The sequence below is a fragment of the Apostichopus japonicus genome, chromosome 7 (assembly GCF_037975245.1).
Source record: "Apostichopus japonicus isolate 1M-3 chromosome 7, ASM3797524v1, whole genome shotgun sequence".
Lineage (NCBI taxonomy): Eukaryota > Metazoa > Echinodermata > Holothuroidea > Aspidochirotida > Stichopodidae > Apostichopus > Apostichopus japonicus.
This window is the reverse complement of record NC_092567.1, coordinates 19847555-19873729: the sequence shown is the minus strand read 5'-3', so window position 1 is coordinate 19873729 and position 26175 is coordinate 19847555. Positions and strand designations below refer to the sequence as shown.

The window sequence follows — 26175 nt, the reverse complement described above, 5'->3', positions numbered from 1 at the left end:
ACACTTAGTCTTATATCTGGCTACTGATTAATATCCTTATTTCGTGGCAATTGACCATCCATGGCATTGATTCGTTGCTCGGCGAGTGAATTCGAGACCCGCAATACCTTAATGTAATTATCAATCACTTATAATTCTCATACCCTTCATCTTTCATTTCATTTGTATTGAAGGGATGCAATATGACAGCAAATAATGCAATCACGAAGAAGGAAAGGAAGTAGAATAAAAATAAAATATGTAAATGAAACAATCATTTTAACCATTATAATACACGTGATGATGGAAATAATTATAAAAATGGAGGGTAAAGGTCACAAGTTCACTGGAACACCAACAGAGGGAAAGAATTCATGACTCAGTCGCATTCTGAAATATCAGTGTAATGGATGAGCTTACGAGAATAGCCCAGCGCAGCCGTTGACGTGCGATCGTGGGGGTATACCTCCTAGTACGTGAGAAGTGATTCTGTGAGTTACTATTTTGTAATTTGCAAGGTACCGGTGCCCAATCGAATTATCTAAATGAAGGCCGGGCGGAGGGGTGTCACTCTCCCCGTTGAGAAATTTTGTGTAAAACGGGCTGGGCTAATTAGATTCAAAATAGTGCTATATAATTTGCTACGTTTAAAAAATTTTTGAAGAAGTTTCGACTATTTAAGGTTGTAACTTATAAATATATGTTGAATACTTAGGATCTCTGACTGCCGGAAAAGGCAGAAAAATTCAATCTTGAGGTGTAATGGTGCATTTTGAGGCATTGTAGGCTGTATATTAGGCCACTGCTACTGCAACTACGTTTAATTTTCTGTGTTGGTTTGGAAGGGGTGGTGTAGGGGGGGGGGGTTGGTTGTACATCCCACATCCCTTCGATCCGCGCCTGATTAAGACTGTAGGCCATGCATTGCGGATTCATATATCTGGTTAATATTTTATTATTATACACTACTTGACTGGTTTGAAATTAGCGACCAGTTCAACCGAACTGACTGGACAAGAACATTTAACTTTTAAAAGTTAAGCGCTTCATACTTCGATCATAACACAAAGTTCTCATGACATTTACAGCTTATAGACTAAGCGTCTGGTAATTAATCTGTCCGTATAGACAGCACGCGTTAGACAAGCACACTGGAAAGATTTGCCAACAAGTAAATGGTAAAAAAAGTTTAAATGAAAAATAAAACACGAAAAATCATTTGAATGCGTTACAGAAACAAGAAAGCGATTCGGCACTATTCTCTGTTGTGACGTCAAAAATATCGACATTTGTGACGTCAAAAATATCGAAATTTCACAAGCAAGCGATTCGTTATCATATCTATACCTTGTAACTGTAGGCACTACTATTTTCTGTTGTGACGTCACAAATTTCACATTTCAATCTCAAAATAACATAACCGCAATTTTCAATCTATACAATTTTTTAGATACTTATACCTTTCCCATGCACTGAGATTAGAATGGAGATTATAAACAAATCATCCGAAAGAAATCGAAAATGTCTGTTTGGTAGTTCTATAGGTTGTTCCACATGTTCCTTTAATTTAATTAACCTTATTTCTATCACCGGTCGTCAAATTTAATCACTGCAGACTAATCCTATTTTAAGGGTAAAAGAGAGGTTCCGCGGGTTGTTCGTTCTATGTGTTTTCAGTTGCTTGTTTCTTTTCTTATTAAATTTGAAAGTAAACACTTAGATCCGTTTCTTAATACAGACACGGTAGTTTAGTGTATAGGCTGTGTTGTAGTACCGCAGACATATAAATAACAGATATAACAAATAATAACATGGAACTATTCTCTATGACCTACATTTTTCATGGATTTGATGTTTTTTTTAGATTTCTTTGTTGAAGTTGCTGGCCTCCCATCTCAAAAGAAAAACCATATCAAAATACATAAAAACGTATACTTATGTATATAAAGTCACGTATTTGTTATCTTAGGAGTAGTATATATGATTGTACGTTATAAGTTGCAAAATATTAATGTCACGAAACTTAACACAGTTTAAAGAAAAAATTCGTTTTTCTTTATAAAATGTTACTTTTATTTTTTGCTTTTCATTTTATTTCCACTGATTATACATATGTGTCGAACGGTGACCGTTGCACGATATCTTTGTTTAAATATAATTATAAAAAGCTATTTCAGATTACTAAAGGAAAAATTCACACCTACTCACTTTCCTAATAAAATAAAAGTTAAGAAATGGAAATGTTTTGCTGTTGTGGGTCCTTTCACGGCTACTTTTCATGTCCAAGCCTAGACCGTGCTGCATATTGACCAATGCATAGAGAAGAACAGTCAAAAATTTGCTGTTTAGAAAACATTTTCATTTAGCAGTCTTTGGTAGTTGGATTTGACCGTAGATTTCCCATGTATTAGGAGGGGGGGGGGGGAGGTATTGGTGTATCCTTCAACAGGTCAAAGGCAAGGTTTTACTAATAAATATTATTGAGCTTTTGTTTGAGGTTGGAACATGGGGTGTTCCCCTCCACCATTCTTCGTTCCACAACTACGCCTTATACCCAATCCCCCTTACATTCCAGCGATAGCATAACAGTAGCATGACTGACATGCATGACTGTAGCGCTAAGCTCATGCGGTTCTTATAAAATTCAATATGGTTCAATGAGAAGTTTTCATGTGTTTTTTAATTAGTAAGGAAATACATATACTTACATAAGTCAGATTGTTAGCTGCCATGGTTAATAATGGAAGACTGACACACAGGAATCCTTACCACAAACAGACAACTACAACCAACACTGATTCATTGCAGTTTTCAGTTAGCTTTTTTCAACTATATAGTGCAATGTTCTATTTCGAATATATACCACCATCCCCAAGAAAAGAGTAGATATTACGCAATGATCACAGAGAAAATGACGAGAAACATAAAAAACATTAGGTTTGTTTTTGAATCAAATTCTTTGAGAGTATGATCAATTTTCTTCTAGTTTTTACATTTGAATGTAAGTTCACGACGAGGTCCGTAAACTTAATCATGAGAAAAAAATATTGATTACGATTTATGGTTACCAACGAAAAGAAGAAGGTTAATTACATAAATTCCTTCAATTGTAGTAGAATTGAGTTAAACTATAGTTGGAATTTACATGTGTTATAGAATATTATATCATGGGAATCCAAACAGGCCGGGTGTTTGTATGTATAACGTGCTGTTCCTCTCACTGGAATACCCAGCACAAAGTGATGATAGGCATTTCCTTTGCTTTCGTAACACTCAAATACATAGTACGAACTAATGATAGACATTTCCTTTGCTTTCACGACACTCAAATACATAGTAGAAGCTGATGATAAACACTTTTGTGACACTCAAATATATACATAGTACGAACTAATGATAGACATTTCCTTTGCTTTCGTGACACTTAGATACAAAGTACAAACTGATGATAGAGATTTCCTTTGCTTTCGTGAAAATCATATACATAGTTGTTCTTGTGCCGCACTGCCACACCAGTGTAAATATTTAACAAACGAAAAGAAAGAAGTTCGTTATAATTTGATGAATTTCATAACAATAAAAGAATTAAGTTCAACTATAGTCACTGAAATTTACAGTGCAAACAGATGATAGACATTTCCTTTGCTTTCGTGGCACTCAAATACATAGTAGAAACTCATGATAGACATTTCCTTTGACTTTGTGACACTTAAATACATAATAGAAACTCATGATAGACATTTCCTTTGACTTTGTGACACTCAAATACATAGTACAAAGTGATGATTAACATTTCCTTTGCCACTCTGTCACCGAAGTAAATAGAACAAACAGATGATAATGATACCCTATTGTCCCTTTCTGTCCCTCAATTATACAGTACACGTGATGTTAAACATTTCCTTAGCATTCTGATACTAACAGGTAAAGGTAGGTGACGATAAAGTAACAATAAACTTCCTTTCGGTCACGTCTTGTTGTTAAGCAAATGACTATAACAACAACGCTATAATTCTAATTATGCGTAACGTTTCTGTAAACGTGTTATGAGGGAAGGCATGAGGGAGGGAGCAGTGGCGTAGCCAGCGGGGGGGGGGGCATGAGGGAGGGAGGGAAGGAGGGAGAAGAGGAGGTAGAAAGTGTTTGCGGGGATACTTTCAATGATGCGGGAAGCTCTTTTCCTTCACTGTACCCACTCTTTGCCCGATTTTTGATCATACCTATGAACAGACGCATTAACATGTCACTGTACCATTTTGTTTTATTAGCTGAGATCTGTCAACACTTACCTCATTTTCACTATGATCGCATGGATATTCTCACCCACGGCGGCTCATGCATGATTTATCGCAAAGTTGTGTAAACTCTTGTCAATGGAAGTGTGTATATGTATGTCAGTTTCAAAAAAAAAATAATGTGTTTTTCTTGACAGGTTTTCACCAAATTCAGGTAATTATCATTATACAAACAACTGAAAAAAACCCCTATCGATTACATTAGCACTTAAAGCGAACTTGTTTGCATTTACGGTTACATTCGCTCCAATAATTATACCTCTGAAAACTAAGAAGAGTTGACATGTGGAAAAGTCACGGAATTTAAAGTTGATATTGTCTCTGAAAACAGAAGTGTTCGAAGATGTTAAAGGATGGTTTCATGTACAAATTTATGTTTCATATGTCGAAAGCTGCTGTCAGTCACGGTTGTACTTCTTAACTTCTCCTTTTTAATTTTTTTTTTTAAAGAAATGTCCATTTAAACCATTTTGGCTCGTAACTATAAAAGCGGCTGGATTAACTGTTATTCTATCACATATATATGTCAGTCCCTAAGCGCAACAAAAAATTCAATACGACAAAATAGGAAAACAGTACTGGTAGTCTGGTACTATGATATAGATATTATTACAACAATGTCTGTACTCGTGCTAAGAGCTTTGTACTTCTACCTGTATTGGTACTCATAATATGGGGACACATACTTTCCTCCTACTCCTACTGTTGTGCTCTTGAAAAAAAAGTATGACTTTGATGTATCAACGTAATATATAATTGGGCAGTTTCCATTGCTCTCACTTTTCTCTTGTAAATATACTTATGCTCTCAACCAGCTACATCTATAGCATCTGTTCTCTCAGATATAATATATAAATATATATATATATATATATATATATATATATATATATATATATATATATATATATATATATATATAAATGAAAATCGTAATGAGTTGGAAAATCAAGAACAGTGAAAAAACTTTAAAAAAACCTCCATTGCATATATATATATATATATAAATGAAAATCGTAATGAGTTGGAAAATCAAGAACAGTGAAAAAACTTTAAAAAACCTCCATTGCATATATATATATATATATATATATATATATATATATATGCACACACACACATAGTTTATATTGTAGTAAGGATAACATATGTTGCATTGTCTTATCTATTTATATAGAGTGTCGCAAGATGTATTTAACGAATGCTCTCCGAGCTAAGAGAATAACCAAGCCAGACCAAAAATAATTAACTTGCCATAAAAAAAAAACCAGAGGACACTCATCTATTATGCATAATCCTACAACAAACCGATTTTAACACCTGTTTAACTTGGAATTATCTTGATTTATTCTCTCTCTCTCTCTCTCTCTATTTGGATATGACATAATGACCGGTACCGGTACTTATGGAAGGTTGATAGTGTTGCTTACATCATTGCAGGCATTTGAAAACAAGATGTAATCAATACATCACTTATAAAGGTATCAACTTAACTGTGTCGAGTAAATTTATATCATGCACGGAACTGGGTACTGCAGCATTGTGGTAAGAGTACAACAGCATGAGTTCGAGTACAATTATAATCCACTAGTATTACGAGTACATAAATCCATAAGGCTTAGTACGAGTACAATCACCCTCTGCCATAAGGTATATTACGAGTACAATCACCCTCTGCCATAAGGTATATTTCACGTACAATCACACTCTGCCATAAGGTCTAGTACGGGGACAATCACCCTCTGCCATAAGGTATATTACGAGTACAATCACCCTCTGCCATAAGGTCTAGTACGAGTACAATTACCCTCTGCATGCCATAAGGTATATTTCAAGTACAATCACTCTCTGCCATAAGGTATAGTACGAGTAAAATCACCCTCTGCCATAAGGTCTAGTACGGAGACAATCACCCTCTGCCATAAGGTATATTGCGAGTACAATCACCCTCTGCCATAAGGTATATTACGAGTACAATCACCCTCTGCCATAAGGTCTAGTACGATTACAATCACCCTCTGCCTGTTTACGTGTACCAACACGGACTCACTTCAACTGGGTAGTACAGATGTTCTGTTGCCCGCTGGCTGATTGATGTTTTTTCTTCGATTTAAAAAATCTATCTTCTCACATTTTCTTTGCTTTAGTTGATATCTCTCGTCTCACCTCGTACCCAAGTCACTATTGTTGAATTATGATAGAAAGGCTAAACTAGGTATCTGGCTTTTATTCTAAACTTTCCGTTCCGTTTTTTGGCATTATTCATAAGACGCTATGTAAAGAGCATTCATTTTGCTAATTTGCAGATTTTGTTGAGGAGCTTTTCTTTTTACAAATTAAAAAATAGAAATAAGAAAGCATAAACTAGTATAGACCTACACATGTTCTGGCTGGCCTAACAAATCACTTACAGCTGTATAGTTGAAACACCACACTGTATTACCTGAAACTTTTCTTATTTCTCGGTTTTTAACTTTTTCCCAGATTGTGTAAATTTAATATATTCTTGTTTAATATATTGTTATCGTTGTGTATGCCTCTCACAGGTATTCTTGAAGTTGACTTTATACAGTCTTCAAGTTTCTGCTTTTGTCTGAAGTCACACATACACGTGGTTGTATATCTTTATGACTGTTGAAGGTCAGTTGACGGATACTCCCTTTAGCCAACCTTTCCTCCGGTATCTTTAGGGACTATCTATGCCAGCAGGTAACTTGAATTAAAGAAGCGTGCAGCTATCAACTCTTTAACATCGAACAACAAACAGTATAATGTGTATTTTAATTTGCGTTTAAGATATTATTTTTAACTTAAGGTTTGGTGAAATGAAATCATATAAACCGATTATTGCTTACTGCATTTTGATATTTACCTTTACAAAATTTGTCCCTCGGGTAATAAAAGTGAGTTGTCCCGGCATATTTGGTATAAAGGTTTAGATGGAGAGACAAAAACGGATCTTTTTTTTGGCCGAAGCTATATGAATAAGACATTTTTTGCTTTCACATTCATCAAGAAAATGCTATGTGTTAAGTAGAAAAGGAACATTGATTGGTTTTCTTTCTCATTCTGATTCTCTTAAAAGTAATAAATTCCATTAACATTCTTCACGCAGTCGGCTTCAATAAATATGCAACTTTTTGGGCAGATTTTGGTGAATTTTCTGTGCATTGTTTTTCAATGCCGAAGGTCATCAAAACTGGCACTTCATTAAACGAAATTTGGTCACGTTTTATTTCAAAATGGTGAAGGCATATGAGATAACTAATTGATACCGTATGATTGTCGAAAAAAAGTATAGGTGACGCCGGAATGTCAACTAAATAAAATATATACTAAGTTTTAAGTAATAAATGAATATCATTTTGGTAAATTTGACGGTAATTGCCTCACACTTCAACAAGATTTTAGGGTTATACAGCATATTATTCTTCCCCACACACCCAACTCTTTATTATCCTATATATTATTCATTTGTTTTAAGTCCCATGTATAGCTAATCTGGGAGATATTCCAGAGAATGTAAAGAATAGTCCACGACAAAATTTCTTTTTGATTTGTTAAAGAGGAACATAATCTAAGCATTCTGGTGAAATTTGCATTCAATTCCTATGTACCGTTTTTTAAATATTGACAGTTGAAATTTTCTGATATTCTACCAAAAGTAAACTTGTAGCAAACAGGTGTGATGTCATAGTTGCACACTGACAAATAATGTTTTGTATTTTCTTTATTCTTCAGTCTGTTGATTTGACCTTGGATTGTATAGGGTTACTAGTTTGTCTAAAGGGGATATAAAGTTTATAAAATACCAATACCTATGGTACATTCACATTATGGATGCATCCAATTGTGAGTATAAAATATTTGTTTTCAGTGTGCACCAATGACGTCACACCTGTTTGCTCCAAGTTCACTTATGGTACGAAAGGTGGCAACTTCAACTGTCAATATCTTAGAAGAAATTTTATCCTGGACTTTTCTTTTAAGGTTTCGCGTGAAAATGTTTATCATCTGATTTGATATTCGGACATTACATGATTCTGTGATCTCATAGTTTTACTTAAAATATCGGTATTGTAACTTTCAATGTGATTGAAACTTGACTATTTTTTTGTTACATCATGATCTATAATACTAACTCGAGGGAAATAGAAAAAAAGATGAAGAAAAAAAAAACAAAAAAAAAACAATTATCATGAACTTTGGGTTGGCTTATTTGGAGCCAAATCTGACATTTGAAGGCTTTATCGAGACACTTTTAATCAACTTCGAGGGCAAGTTCCATATTGGGTAATTTGACAATATAGTCAACAACTTGTGCATGCGCTCAATTATTCCATTCATGTTGAACTTGACTATGAAATTTAACAAAAAAGGAAATACTTAAAACATGATCCATACAATTATAGAAATTGAAAAGTCAATCTGTGAAGGGCGTTGGCATAGGATATCAGTATTAATTGATATCGACTTTTTGTATATAAAAAATTGACACCAAAAGACATTTTCAAAATCATGTCGCAGAACAGGGTATGTACGATAAAGTGTTCGCATAGCACCTTAAAAAAGTTCAAACTTGGCATTTAGGTACATCTGTATGTGATTACCTGACCGATATAGTAGTTCATTGCTTATGTTATGGAGATGGAAGTAAAGTGGTTGGCAGGGGGAGAGCTTACAGAAGACTGACCATTCGGTGGGAAAAAACGGAAACTCGAACTGTCAAGAAGAAATCGTCAACTTTAAAAACCATTATGAAATAAACTTAAGTATATACCGTATATGTTGTAGTCTCTACGCATCCCAATAGGACATCAAAATTTCCTATTGCAGTAATTATAATTAGCTTGGCATTTCATTGTGTTTATTTTGGTTCAAGAGATATTTTTATTTGCTAGTAAAACATCTTCAGTTGATTGACTAATTAACTTTCGTTCTCTGGACTAATTAATTATCATTTTGAAATGCTGAAGTAAACCAAAAAAATGTAAGAAATGTCTTATTTTCAAGTTTACTGTGATTAATGCTAATATTAAAACCACCTGTGGGCGAACTAACCGTGTCCTAGTCTCGTCAAATACAATCATATTTAGATATATAGATTAATATTCGGTAGATTTGGTACAATTATACGTCACACGCTGATATGAATTCATAGAAATGGGTCAACCTCGACGTTCCTTAATTGCAACTTGTTGCATCTTGTTGAATTAGCTATCAATATTAGCAAAGAATGGAAATATTTTATCATTATATATTCTTGGTCGTACATCGATGGCTCCGGTCTACTTAACAAAAATGTCAGCTTGTCAGATGCTTCCTTCCTAAATGCAATTAGAAACAACGATAACAAAAAATTGCTTACAATAAAATGAAAAAAAAAACAATAATTGGAGGAGTTTCTCACTTTTATTACATTTGCAGTAGATTTTGCAAATGTTTGTGAAAGGAAACAATAGACTACAACTCATGGCAAACATTAACATGGCTAAAAGGAGCACCCGTAGTTTTGATGGCGAATATAGTGTGGTTATTACGCAGTCAGGTCGCCTTGCTATCTCATGAATCATGCATACAGTATCTTACGATAGGTGTCAGAGTCCGCACGGCATGCTCGTCCGGGCTGAACAGGCTTAATTGACTGATCACACATTTACCTCTACCTTCTAGCCAAAAATTCCCGTCAAAAGTTTCACATGGGCGAAACAGATTAAAGGGACTGTGTTCGTTTGTTCTTTATTCCCGTACGTTTCAAGACTATTAACTAAACAGGGGGAGACAAATCCTATACATACGAGGGGCCGATTCAAGTTTATAGATCATTGCACACCAATTGCAATCTATGCGACGAACAAATTGAAGGTCAACCTGAAGAACTGAATATATTTTCGGACCAAGATCATGACAATATAACAACGTAAAACAGCTTCTCGATATCGTTTCTTTTTTTTGTATGAAAAGTACCGATTTTTACTGAATTAAAAAATTCTATTTTTTTACAAGACGTTTCCCTTTAAAGGGAGTCTAAACATGAATCCTAACAAGTCAGATTTTTTCAGATGTGCATGGTCTACGTCACATTCACGATCACATTACACGTATCCGTTAACGTCTTACTAAAATAGCTAAGAAAAAAATCTTCAGATATTTTCAGTTAGACTTGACACCAAGTATTAATTTTTAATGTCAAGCCATTTGAGTTTTTTAATCAGTTTTGCTTTGTTCGGATGTTTGGTAAAATTCACTTAGTTATCAACGTTCATCATTATTAATATCAATTCCATGAAAGAAAAAAAAACTGTTAGACACGGGATTGGGCTTAAGGGTTTCGCCGAGGGTAATAGCAATTACAGAAACGGGTAGGGAGTCGAGGTCTAACAGAATCTCCGATGATCCTGTTAGGATCAAAACATCAGGTTTTTGTAACTTCTTTTAAAAGAAAACACAGCAGTTATTGCAGGAAAGAATGTCGGAAGTGATGTTAATGATCCATGTCTTAGACTGGACACATTGTCCCGTAAGATGCACTTCATTAAATCGTAGGCTCTACTTTCCTAGTTATAATTCACAACATTCACATTTAAAATGCACAACATGACAGCTTTTTTTTGTACCGTATGTTACCGAATAATTCTGAACTAGTAGTTTTAGAATGAGTCTTACGTATCAAGATTATTGAGGCTGATAACACCTACCAGATTTATATATGTGTTTACTGTATATTAATCTTACGATTGACTTACTATGACCTCAAGATGGCGAGCATTGGCTCAATAAAATGGGCCAGTGGAGAGAAACATATGTCCGTATCACCACTGTGCGGCTGTATGTGTACTCCATATCTTTAGCGTATCACTCCCCCAACCCCCACCCCTGCCCAACAATATTCATCCTACGATAGAATGATTTCATATTCCTATATATAAACTTATAGCTCCACCACTCGGATGGGCTATGTTGTCTCATGTACATCCTTGTGCAAATCTGTAGCCTAATACGTCATTCTTTACGTCTCATTACCCTTAGGCTCACACCGACTCCCATACTCCTACTTTCGCCCCTAGACGCTTACGTTTTCAAATAAAATTCTTGGCCTTTTTCTATAACGTTAGTTTAATAATTTTAAAGTTCGTTTCCCTATAGCTGCTCAAAAGGGAAATGTGTTAATTATAAATCAAGAAACAATAACATACAAATAATTATCATATAAGTTAATCAACTAGGGAAAACAGACTAGAATTCATAAACAAATTTGACATGATTCAAAGAAATTTTGGGCCAGACATAGAAGAGCCAAAATCATATGCTAGATATTCAAATACAGTAATTATGATCCTTTTTATAGGCTGAATATTCCCTTTTTGATGCTGCCACTTCTTATTAGCTTGGCCCTCATATCAAAAACATAATTTATACACGTTGTATTGAAAGTATTTGGTTATTATTACATAAATGGAATATTCTTTTTTTTATAAAATTACATGACACTTAAAGATTACAAAATTAGAAATTACCTGTTTTAAGCTTTTATTAACATAAAACCGTAACTTTTAAAAAATGCAAATCCTTTTAATCTGTAAATATAATCTGAAGCTTCGCAAAATACGGAAATAGCAATAACAAAATATTTCCATATTGCATATTTAACAAGGTGTAGGAGGAATTTTTTAGCACCGATCAAACTACCTTTTCCCCCTAAAATATGAAACTCTTTGTTACACAATTTGGGCTCCGGGTGGTGATATCTTGTGACAGAAGGAAATGAAATTATCTATTTTTAGTTAATTAAAAAAGTTGAATAATTACCATAAAATGTAGCATTAATGACTCACATTCGCAACAGGATATACACACATAAATATATACACCACTTAATTATGCACCTTCATTTTGAGTAGAGGAATGTTGCAATTTCGTGTCAAGTTTAGAGCTTCAGCTGCCTATATAGACGTGGTGCAATAATGGACTAAAGTCGAGGCAAACGGACCCGGGCCGCGGCCCATTGCCAGCACATTTAGGGACCGACAACATCTTGAAAAATCGTTCTATAAAAATATCTACAATTTGATACAATTGTGATTAAAGTAGATAAAAATGAGCTAATTAGGGAAAGTAAAGTTTATAGTTACTTCACATCTTAACTTTTTCTGTTGTCACCGAAACTCCCATAAGGAAAAATGAAGTTATTGCATAACATTCAAACATTAGCAAACAAACATTTGCAAAACATGTAACTTAAATAGGGTAATGTTATTATTGAAACGTGTCATTCATATTCGAAGCTGTTCATAGAACAAATGCAGATCAATTAAAAAGTTTAATTTTGCTTATTAAAAGTTTGCTATGATTCTTACCACGTTTATAAAATGAAGACAGTGTATCAAACTTCCTTGAAGCTATACTGATATGAATTATATGATGCTCCTTCAAAATTTGTGTCATGTCTCTTCAAAGTTAGTTGAAACTAATTACATTCCATAAAAATGGGTTACAGTATGAAACGTATTAAGATTACATTGGGCAATGTATATCATGAACAACGTTTGTAACATTAGTTATGAAACCAATATCATGTCTCTTGAATGCCATGTATGGAACGTGCCAACCTTCAGTATGTATGTATTTGTATGTATTTAAGATCCTCCTGCAAGCAGGAACTCGCGAAGCAGCCTCATTGGCTTATCGACGCCGCAAGCTGACCGAAGTCAGTCTCTTACACTCATATTTAACGTCCATGATTATGAATTGTCAATTGTCAACAACTCTGTAACTAGACGACATACATTAATCTTGGAGTGACTCGAACCGGGGACCTCATGATTAGAATGCACTGGCGATAGTTATGGAAATAGTTATGGAATAGTTATGGAATAGTTTTGAAATAACTATGGAATAGTTATGAAAATATAGTTATGGAAAGATGATGTGAAGTTCACTGTGGAACCTATCAAGCTTATTGGTGGTGGTAAGTTATGAAAACGTGTCAATCTTCTTCAAAGTTAGTTTTACGAAACCTATCAGGTTTCTTGGAAATCGATATCAGTCATTCATGAGAATGACACGTTATCATTGCTAACACCGGAGGACTTGGCAGATTTAATGACACTTTACAAAGGATAATTTGACGAAATAGTCGACAAAACTGACAAGTGTGATTGCATCATTACATTAGCCAGGGTTAATTCTGGAGTGGTTATGCAATTGTATCCGTTCCCCCACGCCATCGTGCTGATTACGTAATGTTTCTGTTCAGCTACGTATGTGTCTCACAAGGGAGCTGTTATGTTCCACAACAACTCCACTGTCAACATTCACTATATGACACATGTTGGTTTCTGCTTCAATTGAAGAACGGAATTTGGAGGAGGTTGGGGCTGGGTTAGGGTAGGGTAGGGGGTGGGTAAGGGGTGGGGGTGGGGGATGAATTATTGTCAGTTCGGAAGACATAGTAACATTACTTAAATATCATACGCCACAGTTGTTATTTTTGAGATTAACGTACTTTATTTTATCGGAATCATTATAGCTATTTTATCAATGGCAAGGGCATCCCGTGAATATTCCGTAAACATGCTGTTCTCATATAACCAATGTCGGACAACATGTACACATCAGCACCCAATTTATGCGTTTGGTTAAATATTTTGCCTCACAAAAGGATACGTTTTCAGGGAAATCTGTAACCATACAAACCTAATACCGATGCTTGTGTTGTAACTATATTGGCAACAAAGGCAAGAAATATGTAAAAAACGTTTGCGAGGAATATTTGCTCATTGCAAATTTTCTTACTCATGATATCGACAGAGCCGTAGAGGGTTCTCACAATATTGACTTTCTATCGATATTTATATGCTAGTACTTCCGGCATTCACTTTTAATGAAGTGGTAAATTATTTGACAAAGCACATGCTACATGTAGTTTAATCAGGCAGTATACGCTTAAGCGATCACAAATGTGAGAGAAGCCCGCAAGAGCTTATGGATTACAACTTACACGTCGGGTGGCTTCTAATTCAACATTTAACTCAAATTTTGAATTTTTTCATCTTAGTTGGAAAGTCATTTCAGATGTGAAAAACGTAGATTGCTCCTGGATAAAAAACCCACCTTACTATGACCCGGCCGGGGATCGAACTCCGAACCATACCGACTAATAAGGCTACATTGCTTCAATTGCCACCGTCTTTATCATGTCACAGCATCTGTAATAACGAAATAACGTTTGCAGATTTGCGACATATGTTGGGTAAACTAACAAAAACGTATGTATTGATATAAGGTTGATTTTTGAATACAATGAATTGATTGAGGTGACGGTGCCTTTCTAATAAAATACACCAACTATAAGCTCATTGTACTACGAGATGTTAGCATTTATAGCCAGAAAGGCCATGTTGATTGATTTTGTAATCAAATTACTCCTTTTAACAAGCTCTAATAAGAAATGTGTGAATTGCGGTAACATTATCAGTACCGTTGTGAGGTTGCATTAGGGCAGTCTCTGTGCAATGTAAATCCGAAGGCATATTCACATAAAAAACAACTTATCAGTTAATTTACCCATATTTAAGCCTACACAGCCTACGTTTCATTACATAAAATCATTTAAGAACTTCCATTTCCAATCACTCACATAAGTATCTTACCCTAACACTCGTAACCAACAAAATATATCTCTCTAATTCATTTGCGCCATTCGTGATTCATTCGAGTTTTTTGGTGTGAAGGGGGGGGGGGGGGAGCGGGGGGTGTTGCGGCAATATGATTTAATGCAATTACCTTCATCCTTCTAGATATTGACCTTGAGCAGCGAAGCAAAGCTTCCTGACTGTGAGCATCATACCCTTATTAGAATATTTATAAAAGTAAAAATGCATCGTGCTCTGTTGAAAGCGGCTAAGCATAAACATTTATTTACATTGGAAAATTAAAAGATAACAGAGGGTTGGTTGAAAGGAATACAAAATCAAAGAAACAAATTAATCTTCAACGAAAGACAAAAGTGGCCTCATTGATGAGTGCATATTTACGTGCAGTTTTTTTCTCTATTCATTACCATTTGAAAGGGAAATTTGATACAAGGCCAAGATCAAGTTCTACCCAGGAGATGCGATATACCCCGCCAGAGCTAGTTTGAACAAGATGTTGTTGTTGATGGTGTCAGAAGTGGGTGTGTCCATATAAAAGAAATTTGAATTGGACAACCAAAAAAATGCATACGACGTTCGATTGCTCAAATGAATGAAACATCATATATGAATGCTTTTGTATAAGTTTTATCAAAATGTTCTTGGTGAGGGCACCGTATATTTAAAAGTAAAATAATGACATATACTTAATTAGGTCAGAAACAGACGTCATAGTAGGCGTTTCCATAAGATCACCCCAGAAATAAAAGATATTGCCCACTAAACGATACTTAAAAATAGAAATTTACGAAGAAATATTATTTGCTACTCGGTTGTTCTTTTTCTTTGACTGGTTTAATTTTACCATGTATGCATTATTCATCAACATTTTCAGACTAATCTTGTCTTTTTTCCTAAATATCCACTTTCTTTGAGTAGGTTGATTTACTCCCACACAGACTACAAACACGTATATTCGACGAGAATATAAATGAAACAGTTAAACAGTTTTTTTTTACCGTAGAATTATTAATAACCATGTTAACAAGTGAAGTAGAAACAGTTAAAAAACAAATCAAAATATGATATTACAGGAGGCCCAATAAACTCAACTTCCGTAGGCACAAAACAGCCGAATAAACCGTATAGCCAAATGATTATCTATGAAACTTGAAAGCTACCGTAATCTACCCACGTCCGTACTGTGGCGATATTTATATGGCATTTAAACTGTTTCCACGGGATTCCTTCAGTAGATTTAACAAATAAGACAACGTTAAACAAAGACGTGTTCTTCTTGGAGTTGTGCTTACGCTTTTTTCCCGCATCCGCTGGTAATTACAACGATAAAAACGGGGTCGGTATACTTTTGATGTAGACGCTACCAGAAACAACAAACACAACATATTAGTTTGATAGTTTCTTTTGTCTAAGTCTAGTGGAGAAATCAAACTCGTTTGAGGTAAGCCAATATCCTTCCATTCTTTTAATATTAATTTACAGTACATAATTTGTAACCTATATATAATCAATTAAGTACAGTAAAAAGTCAATAAATTTCACTCATTTCTTTACGCTGCTATTGTAACCGGTTGAATTATTTTGCACTTTAAGAATTGTTACAAGTATTATAGTTAACTAGGTCAACCAAAAACAATTTTGGAAAACTGTTTCTCCGTGTGAAGAAATACGTTATAGGTAAAGTGTAGGACAAGGTGAATATGTGTGCGTGTTGGCAATATCTAACACTTTATTTATTAATAACAAGTAAATCACTTATCATGGTGTATTACTATCAGGTTAGCATACCGTTTAATGTGTTAGATGTTTCATGTTTGAACTAATAATGGAAATGATAAGAAAGAAAACCAAGAAAAGAAAACTAACAATGATTGGTTTCAGTTGGTATATCGAAACCTGAACAAGTCATTAACAATTGCTTATTTGATATACCAACATACTACATGTTGCCTTCTTTTGGTCACTGTAAATTATGATGACTAAAAACTTAAATACAAATCGAGTTCAGAACCAAGCTTATTGTTGATACAAAGAGATAATTGTAATATGAAATACCCCAGATGATAGGAAGGAAACATATACTAAAATTACAGTTCTGAGGCTTGCATTTATTGCTTTCTCGTAATGTCTTTATAAGGGTCGGGGTTGCTGCGCAGATTATATTAGTGTAGCCTATTTGCTCAGTTTCTGCTTCTATATGGTACGGTTTACAATGTAGTATTAATGTAATTGTGGTGTAAAGTAAAATTCATAGCAAATTTACTGTTTACATGTAAAATGATGTACTCATTCTAGTGAACTTTTCATTAACTTTTCTTCTTGATTTAAGGAAATGTTCATTTGAAATATATACATTTTTAACCAAAACAGTTAATTGAGGCACAACAGTGTGATGCTATAGTTTCAACTTCAAATCTGTTCTGTGTTTCTTCAAAATTTGAATTCAGCATTCTACTCAGATATTGTATGTATAGAAGTATGGATGCACTCGAGATGCACTCGAAAAACGTTTGCCTTCTTCAAGTTTTCCACATGTGGCAACTTCAATACCTGTAAATTAAACGGCATGAAGGCATTGTGTTACGTTAAAACATTTAGTGTATTTCTTTTAAAGACTTTAACATAATTTACCTCGGTAGTATTCTCGGTAGTATTACAACCGTGGACTGCTCCCTGTTAATAAAGTTATTAAGAAGGTTTTTAATACAAAGTATTGGTAAAACGCAAAATTGTACGTACTATAATCCTGTAACAGATCAACGAACGATTCAAATTGGATCTCAAATTACTGATTTTAAAATATTGTAAAATATTGTAAAGTTTTAAAATATTTCCGATTTGAGTTAAGCATACAATAAATTGATGAATACAGGTATTGGAAACCTTCGAAATAAACGTGCTTTAGAATTAGAATGTAATCAAGTCAAAGCCTCGATTTAGGTAAAGAATCGGTCGTCTTAGTTTGATAACATGTGACTCAATGGGTGGGGGTGGGGGGGGGGGGTGGACCTCGGTAGGCAAGTATAGCTGTTTAACAAACGAAAATACGAGACAAAATGGACTATTCTAGTTGTTTTATACTTAAAATACTACATCTACTTTTTGTAAACTTGATATACGGCCAAATAAAGCCAATGATTATGAAACAAGCAACATTTATCAACAGCTATAATGTACATCTATATATCTATATATGTATCTATATATATATATGGATATATATATATATGGATATATATATATATTTCAATATAATATTTCATTATATATATATATATATATATATGTATATATGTGTGTTTATGTGCCCTTATTTCATTCCCAAATTGCATCAAGGAATTATATTTTTTCGAGGTCTAAACGCTTCACAATGTTAAATTGAAGCGTTTTCTAATTAAGTCTGTTATTAAACATGGCTTACCTTGAATGAGAGTAATAATAATCTTAATGACCACTATTTTGTTTCTTAATGACGTTATTTTGACTAAACTAGGGCTAAGTAGTACATTGCTCTTGGCGGATAACATAGTTTTTGGCAAACGAATTAATAATATTTTCGCTTTTTTTTTTACTGTTTGAAGAGCTGAGTTGTTAGCAGTAAATTAAAACATGTTAATAAAGTACATTATGAAAATATCATATAAATGGTGGTTGCCACAGAAACTCAATTTAATTTTAGCTACATGCGGAAGAGTCAAAGTACATTTTGAGAGTCCAAATGCCTTATTGAAGTTGACTATTTTGGTGTGTCATATATGGTACTCGGTCCAACTGTTGTTACATAAAGTAGGCTTATATATAAGTACCCATGGAAGGTAATTGTTGTACTAATATAGCCCATGTTCACATAGACAATTCTATTCTGTTACTCACATTGAGGTCTATAGTTGATTTCTCACGGAGTAATACTCATGTACACGCCATTGTGGCACTCGTAGAACCCCAATTGTTATTCTCTTATATAGAACACATTCTGGTAGAACCGCCCAAGAGATTGCAAATATCATACTAACAGAGATCACTGTGGATTATGTATGGTACTCATTAGAGTCCAATTGTTATATACAAGGAAAACGAATATATCGCATTGCATCACTCTGATATGCAGAGGGTCAAATGTTGTACTTACATGTTGAGTCCTATGGTGCTCATGGATTACATAAGTTATAACAAGTACAGTTCATTGTGTTCACTGTGTTTCTCGCCGCCACATTTGTGGTACCTATGTATAGGCCATGGTGGTACTCATGTGACCATTGGTAAGCAAGGATGAAGGTGTACTCGTGCTATAATATTCTACCACATTCTACCACAATCGACATCTCACACCCTTTCCCGTTGAGTTAAAACTATTTATGAACAATTTAACCAGTGAGGGCTGGGTCACTGAAACACTTTCGCTTTATCTTTCTTAAATTATTTCTGAATCACTATCGACAGGTTTCATTGATAACTGCAACCTTGAAAAAAAAGTGAACTTCTTAATGTCACGGTATAGTAACTGTCATGAATAATTTGATGTTCAGTTCTCATGAGGACTTCAATTTACTTTCATGAGTTGATTCAAATGTTTGAAGAACTTAATTCGTTGTTTGATCACAACTTCAGAGAGATACAATTCATCATTAGACTAAGTTTGAAAGGCTGTGAACCTGTTAGTTCTTTACTCAGTCACCGTCTTTAGCGATATATGGTTTGGATGATTTGAAGTAGGCCATTAGGTAAAAAGCCAGCCCACTTATGGTGTAAACACTACAGTAAATCACAAATTACACGCACGCATAATAAAAGTGTACAGTGAAGCTAATGGAACGTTGCAGTCCTTGAAGTTTTGGGCATAAATTTCACACCACGCTAACACTTGAGCACAAAAAGTGCTTTGAGTTTTGCTTCATGTAATAAATTAGGTTAAAAGCTCTCGAAAACCATGTAATATGTTTGTTTTATGAAGACGAATATTTCCAATTTTTATACTAACAGCTAAGGATGGTTTGGATAAAAGATATTGTCAGTAGGTTTATCCAACCTGGAAAATTCTAGCTTTACTCTTATATACTTGATTATTGTTGAGCAAACGAAAAAGTCGTCATTGTTCCGAGGCAGATTTAGATCATTACGAACGTGATTTAAAGCTAGATAATAACCTTGCAGCTATATGTACCAATTTCGGGAAGAAACAATTGATGCATACCGAGGTCGTATAATCGTACCATAAAGATGCTTCGCATTTATTTTAGATCGTAAAATATCAATAGGACAGAGAAAGGGAGAGAGAGAGAGAGCAACATAGCTATAACACGAAGTTGCGAGTTATTTTGTTTTTTGATTATAACACAAAGAATAATTAATGACGTTGATTATTATTTACTCATCTTAAATGGGATTAAAATTTAAATAGTGATCGTCAATATATTCAATTTGAAGAGGCAAGGCACTGCCATACTCAGAATATTACATCATCACTCAACAATTCAGTGGCCTGTTTTGACGATCCTGTATGTGTTAGAATATAACTACGAGGAGCAGAATCTCCGAGATAACACTGTGAGGAGGCAAAACGGTGTCTTAAGCATTGTAAAACGTGGAGCCAGCTCACATGATGATCTTAAAGATAGTTCTTTGCGTTGATTAATTTTCCATATTATATTGATACTTAAATATTTATACCCAAAAAAGTATCGTTATTCACCTTTGTTGGTCAAATTTTCAATTCATAATCTCAATGACAAACGAAAATCATTTGTAAACGTTGGATTACTTCATTTTTTCATAATCATTATTCAAACAATTTAATGTTCATTATGTGAGAAAGATGTTCGGGATCAGGTACTTCGTATTTGAGTAACGTCACGTAGGCTTGGTGAAATTGGATTATCATGGAAAAATGATTCTGTATCGGTATTTACGATCTCAACGCATCGTGAGACATTAGGCATACGGAACAGTAGTTTATGTTCCACATAAAAAATCATTCACAAAGGTAACAATTCACGTCCCTTATAGTCGGTTAAATGACTTAGTTGACGGCCATATTGTTGGAATGCAGATCTATTTATGTTAAGTTTCAATTACATTTGGATACATAATTCCCAAAACGTTCAATCAGGAACCGCTTTAAATCTTTACATGGATGTTGTGTTAAATTCTAAGTAGCATAGCTCGTATCCAAACTAAGAAATAAAGTAAATCTTGTTTTAATGTTTCCTAACGTGACTGTGTTACATTGAGGAAGAACATTGCTGACGTAAACATCAAACTTTGGCGTTGACATGTGAAGATTTCAACAGAATAAGTCATGAAATTAAGTTTATTTTCAAACACTTGTTTTTTTTTTTAATTTCAAACAATACTTTTTAAATCATATTAATAAAGAAAATCAATACATATACTAAATGTTTCAAAAGAAAGAATAAAGAAGAGAGTGGTAACTTTAAGCAAGCAATTCTGGTTTCCACATAGACACACCCCCCCCCCCCAAAAAAAAAAACCTATGCATGATGTCAAAAAACCTTTACTTTCCCTCTTGACTTGAATATACCACTTGCCACAACAGCGGCGACTTCCAAATGATTCATCAAAGTGTCATTCAATTTTTAAGAAAGGCTTCACAGTTGATATCGTAGACACCCTTCCCCTATTCCGCAGGGATGGGCAACCTTTTGAATGAATGGGCAAAAACTCACTGGCGGACCGCATGTAGCCCGCGGGCCGTAGGTTGCCCACCCCAGCCATATGGTAAAGATTTGAGTACTAAACCATATGACTGATTCTCAGCTAGTATACTCTTACCATCTATGTTCTTTTATCACCTCGCACCATTTATACCAGTGATACAATATATTTCATGTAAAATTTATGTGATTGAGTAAACCAAACAAAAGCCAAGAGATAAAGCTAAGAAAATGGAGATACAACAATATTGTCATATTGGCTGATCCAAGATGAAATAATTCAAGCTAATCAAAGTAAATGATGTCATATAACTTTAAAACATACTTATGAAGGGAATGTCGAGAAATGATGGTGGAAAAGTTCTCTTCCAGGACAACTTTCAAAGAAAAGACTTGGAGTTCATATTTTGAAAAGAGCATCTCTTCGCTTCTCCCTTTGATCTCACTAATTATGCCTTGTCTATTTGTTCAATTTTACGGTCTGTATATGTGCCTCTATTAGATGTGTCTTTAAGTCTGTTTGTGTTTCAGTTAGCATATGGAGAAGATCCTATCAGGATCGAAACGGCATGCCCTCAAGATCCTATCAGGATCGAAACGTCATGCCCTCAGAGTTGTATAAATTTACCTACACAAGACGTTAGAATTAGATAGCCGGGGTTTCAAACACATTTGTTTCTCCTTGATCTTGAAAAAAATAGTCGTGACTTCTGTCAGACTTTGCCAGATCTTAAGTTTGCCTTGTTAATATCTTTAGCAACTTTAGCATTCGTTTGCATAAAATATTATTATTTTTGGGGCAAATTTTAAAATTAGTTAATTAATCAATCTCAAAGTTAGTACAACAACACAAATTGGAACGCTTTGTAACATGTGTCGATTACAAAGATTGAATTACCAAATAGGAAGAAAACTCATTTAAAAGTGAAATGACAGATAACTTTACTCTTACAATACCCTCATTAGGTCCCTCAACATAAAACAGCGACGAATTGACTTTGTATATTTTCGCCTGTTTTACATAAAATTCTTCATAAAAAAGAGCCAAATGTCACCTTTGGTCTGTATTTTACTAATTTCTACGAACTGACATGCTTTAAAGAGACACATCGAGGTCGTTCGTTTGTTAACTCTTGTGAAACAATTTTTTTTATGTGACCCGATAGCCTCACAAGTGTCAAATAAGTCTACTTCTATATGTCTTTTCCTCATTGGCATCTGGTAAGGAAGGACCATTTAATTACTATTTAATTATTATGAAATAATATTCTCATACCAGGATAAACAAAGAACCGATGTTTATTTAAACCTTGATTGACTCATAGTTATGATTAATTATTTTTTTCTGAAAGTGAACGAGTAAAGTAATCACGAGGTTTAAGGATAAATCAATCACCAAAATAGTTACTTCAAAAGTCATGTGATTCGGGTACATTTAACGTCACTGACTCATGTTAAGGAAAACAAAGGATGACAATGTTTCTTGTTAGCTTGCTAAAGTATGACTATGTTGTCGTCACAAGCTCATAGCTGAACATGATCGTTTAGCTGTCCGATCGCGTGTCAAGCTTTGCAGTATTCTAGGTCAATGCACATTATCCGCTCGATGTATGATAATTTGCCAATGTTGTGTTGTGACATATACATGTCAATTTGTTTGCCAATGTCACATGTACAACTTGAAAACCATTCATGTGAAGGAAATGAATCAAGTGCTCGTCAGCACTGGTAAACAATGTTAACGTTCTGAAGGTGTTGACTGTGTATACTTCCATGTGGCTGACATTGGGAATTGTTCAACTATAGACTGTTAAATCAACATCAACAGAACAAAGGTGCTTTCTCCGTGACAGTAAATTGATTGTTTGGTTATGTTTTGGGTAGTGTGGACATTGTTTGATTTTGATAGCATGTTTGGGGACCAACACTTGACCTTCAACTCTCCGTGTGACGCAAATTGTTATGTGACGTATCGTAACACATAATGAATACATAGACTCAACTTATACTTGTACGTTTATTTGCGTTCGCGTCACAACTGATGCGTCAAGACTCGACGAAGTTCTTCTCTTTTCATTGCAGATTTTAATACTTACTTACGTACGCTGTTGAAGTTAATTTAAGTTACCTGGTTTGATGCTATGCGATAATATAATCTCACAAAAGTTTAATTTATGTCTAAATGCTTTCATTTAAAAAGTTGAGCAGAAGTCAAAACGTTTCGACAATTTCGATATGTTCTTTTTTTCGTGATAGCAGTCACTAAAAAAAGGTGTCTGGGCAACGAAATGGTTAAGACTATTGAAATTTGAAGACAAATCTCTTATCAATCAAATTTTATTTCTATAGTGATAAAAGCGAATGAATATCAACAGTGGCATTGTAGATTATTTTACACACATAAGTATAGATAATTATCGTGTTTTTACCAATAATTTTGATCTGACAAAAAAAAACCTATTTACCTCAGTCGTCAAATGTGTGAGATGTACAGAATAACTTCAGGAGCTGAAACCTCTTGCTAATCACCATTTGATATGTCGTTTTTTGAGTCGTAAACAAAGATTATTGACAATATGACAGGTATTTTAAGGCGTAAACTCAACCTTCACCTAACACATCCGTCTACATATATAGTTAAGATGGACAAGTATAGCAGGACATAGTGATTGGCACCGTTAACTTACATAGTATTCAAATAGATGTGTGCTAATCCCCTCCGCTCCTACTAGTTCTAATGTATCAATGTGAATGGTGAAGGTTTCGAACATTTGCTAGGTATTAGAAAGCCCAGACTTTGCCACGCGCCATGGGAATCAAAAGGGGGAAAGAAGTTTTATGTTTGACATAAATTCTGAAATTCATTCTTGACCCCACAAATGACATACTTCCTGAAATAAACCTAAAAAAGCATTAAAATAAAAATAAAAATTCTTTCTTTAGTCGTTAGCAAATCTGTTGACCACACACACAGAGTACAAATGAAGGTAGTTTATGCATATTTGTACCCATCCGACCCTCCGATCTCACTTCGTTTCAAGTTTAATGAACCTTTGGCATTTTTCTTTATTTCTTAGTCATTTTACCAGCAGCTAACCAAGCAAGAACGAATAACAAAAAAGTTAAGCTCTTCCCATGAGGGTATCAGGCTTGGCAATTAGCTTCTGAAATATAAAACAATATTATTCAAATAAATTCAAATTCTGTCGAAGAAACTTTTAATGGGCCTTAAATCTTGGAAATGTGCATTTCAGTCCATTCAAAATAAGACGAATTTATGCAAATAGCTTGTAAACTATGTAAGGACCAACACACTTAATAAAACGACGAAGGCTTCGAGTAAAGGTCTCTATGTTAAAACGGATTTCAAGAAAAAAGTAGTTTGGACGTTAAGAGGTAATAATTTGACTTAACGTTGTCCAGTGACCTTTCTTATGGACCAATAACAAAGGTGACGAAATGTGAATTTCATAATCCTGATTTTTCTATTATCTAAAACTTCCTTCCTTCCATCTCATTTACAAGCTGTTTGTCACGATCTTATTTACTTGACATTTGGGTACTTGTCTTAATCTTCAAAAGGAAGAAAGTCTGAAACTTTCGATCATAGAAGGATCATTATCATGCAGAGAACCATAAACTTGATAGAGGGACAAACGGGTTACAGTAAGATCGTGTTATGTGGACATTATACAAATATTAATCTCAGTGAGGGGCGGGGAAGGGGTTGGTTGTTGTGATTTAACTTCTCAATTACACGGATAGTGTCGAGAATATTTTATCAATTAAATAATGAACCTTCGAAAGATACGATGAACTCCGCGATTCTAGAAGATGTGTTATACTTTACGGTATCAATGGGACATTCAATTTTGATCCTGTAAAATGTGCATGCGTTGCTGTGAAATTAAGTTATACATAATGTAAGTCTATATATTACTACAGTTTATGACTTATTGAATTACAGATTGCAATTCTCTTCCGCTGCAAGCAACTACTCTAAATAGCAACACAATTTGGAGATTAGTTTGAAAAACACAACAACAGAAGACAGCTCTAATAATAAAGACCTCATACTGAGTATACACTTTCCAAACTTGTTTTTGGTCATTAACGAGTCTTATAACTCAATAATGTGCTCAACAGGATCATTTGTAAGTGAATGTATGCCGAATAATGTATATTAACTTTACTATATTTTTTTATATTTTATATTTTTATAAAAGTTCGAAGTCCTGACCCTCCAATCGTAGCAGGATCTTCTTCAAAGATGAACTGAATAGCCATTATCAATATAGATTCTGATAGGATCAAAATGCCATCGAAATTGATATATTGACTTACACAGGCTATTGCAGTAGATAAGCGCTTTCTTTATAGTTTATTTCATATCTTTACTTTGAACAGTCTCGTACGGAACTGCCAAGTTGTACTAAAATGCAGTTTTATCAAATTTTGTAAAGAGAATTCGAAGATATTCTATGACGTGGTAAACGACCTGAATTTTTGGATAATTAAAACGAAATATAAAGAAAAAGGCTCTTCCTTTATTCCTCATTTCCTAATAAAACATGG

At 34.3% G+C, this 26175-nt stretch overlaps 1 protein-coding gene and 1 long non-coding RNA gene across 2 annotated transcripts in view; one reads left to right on the top strand and one right to left on the bottom strand.

Annotated features, from left to right (window-relative positions):
• LOC139969646 (uncharacterized) overlaps positions 1-26175 on the bottom strand; it is a 335050-nt gene that overhangs the window by 34663 nt on the left and 274212 nt on the right. The window lies entirely within an intron of this gene.
• Positions 16140-26175, top strand: part of LOC139969644 (uncharacterized) — a 49122-nt gene continuing 39086 nt past the window's right edge. Inside the window, exon 1 of the mRNA XM_071974781.1 lies at positions 16140-16370. The gene's annotated coding sequence lies outside the window, so the exon portion shown is untranslated. The remainder of the gene's footprint in view (positions 16371-26175) is intronic.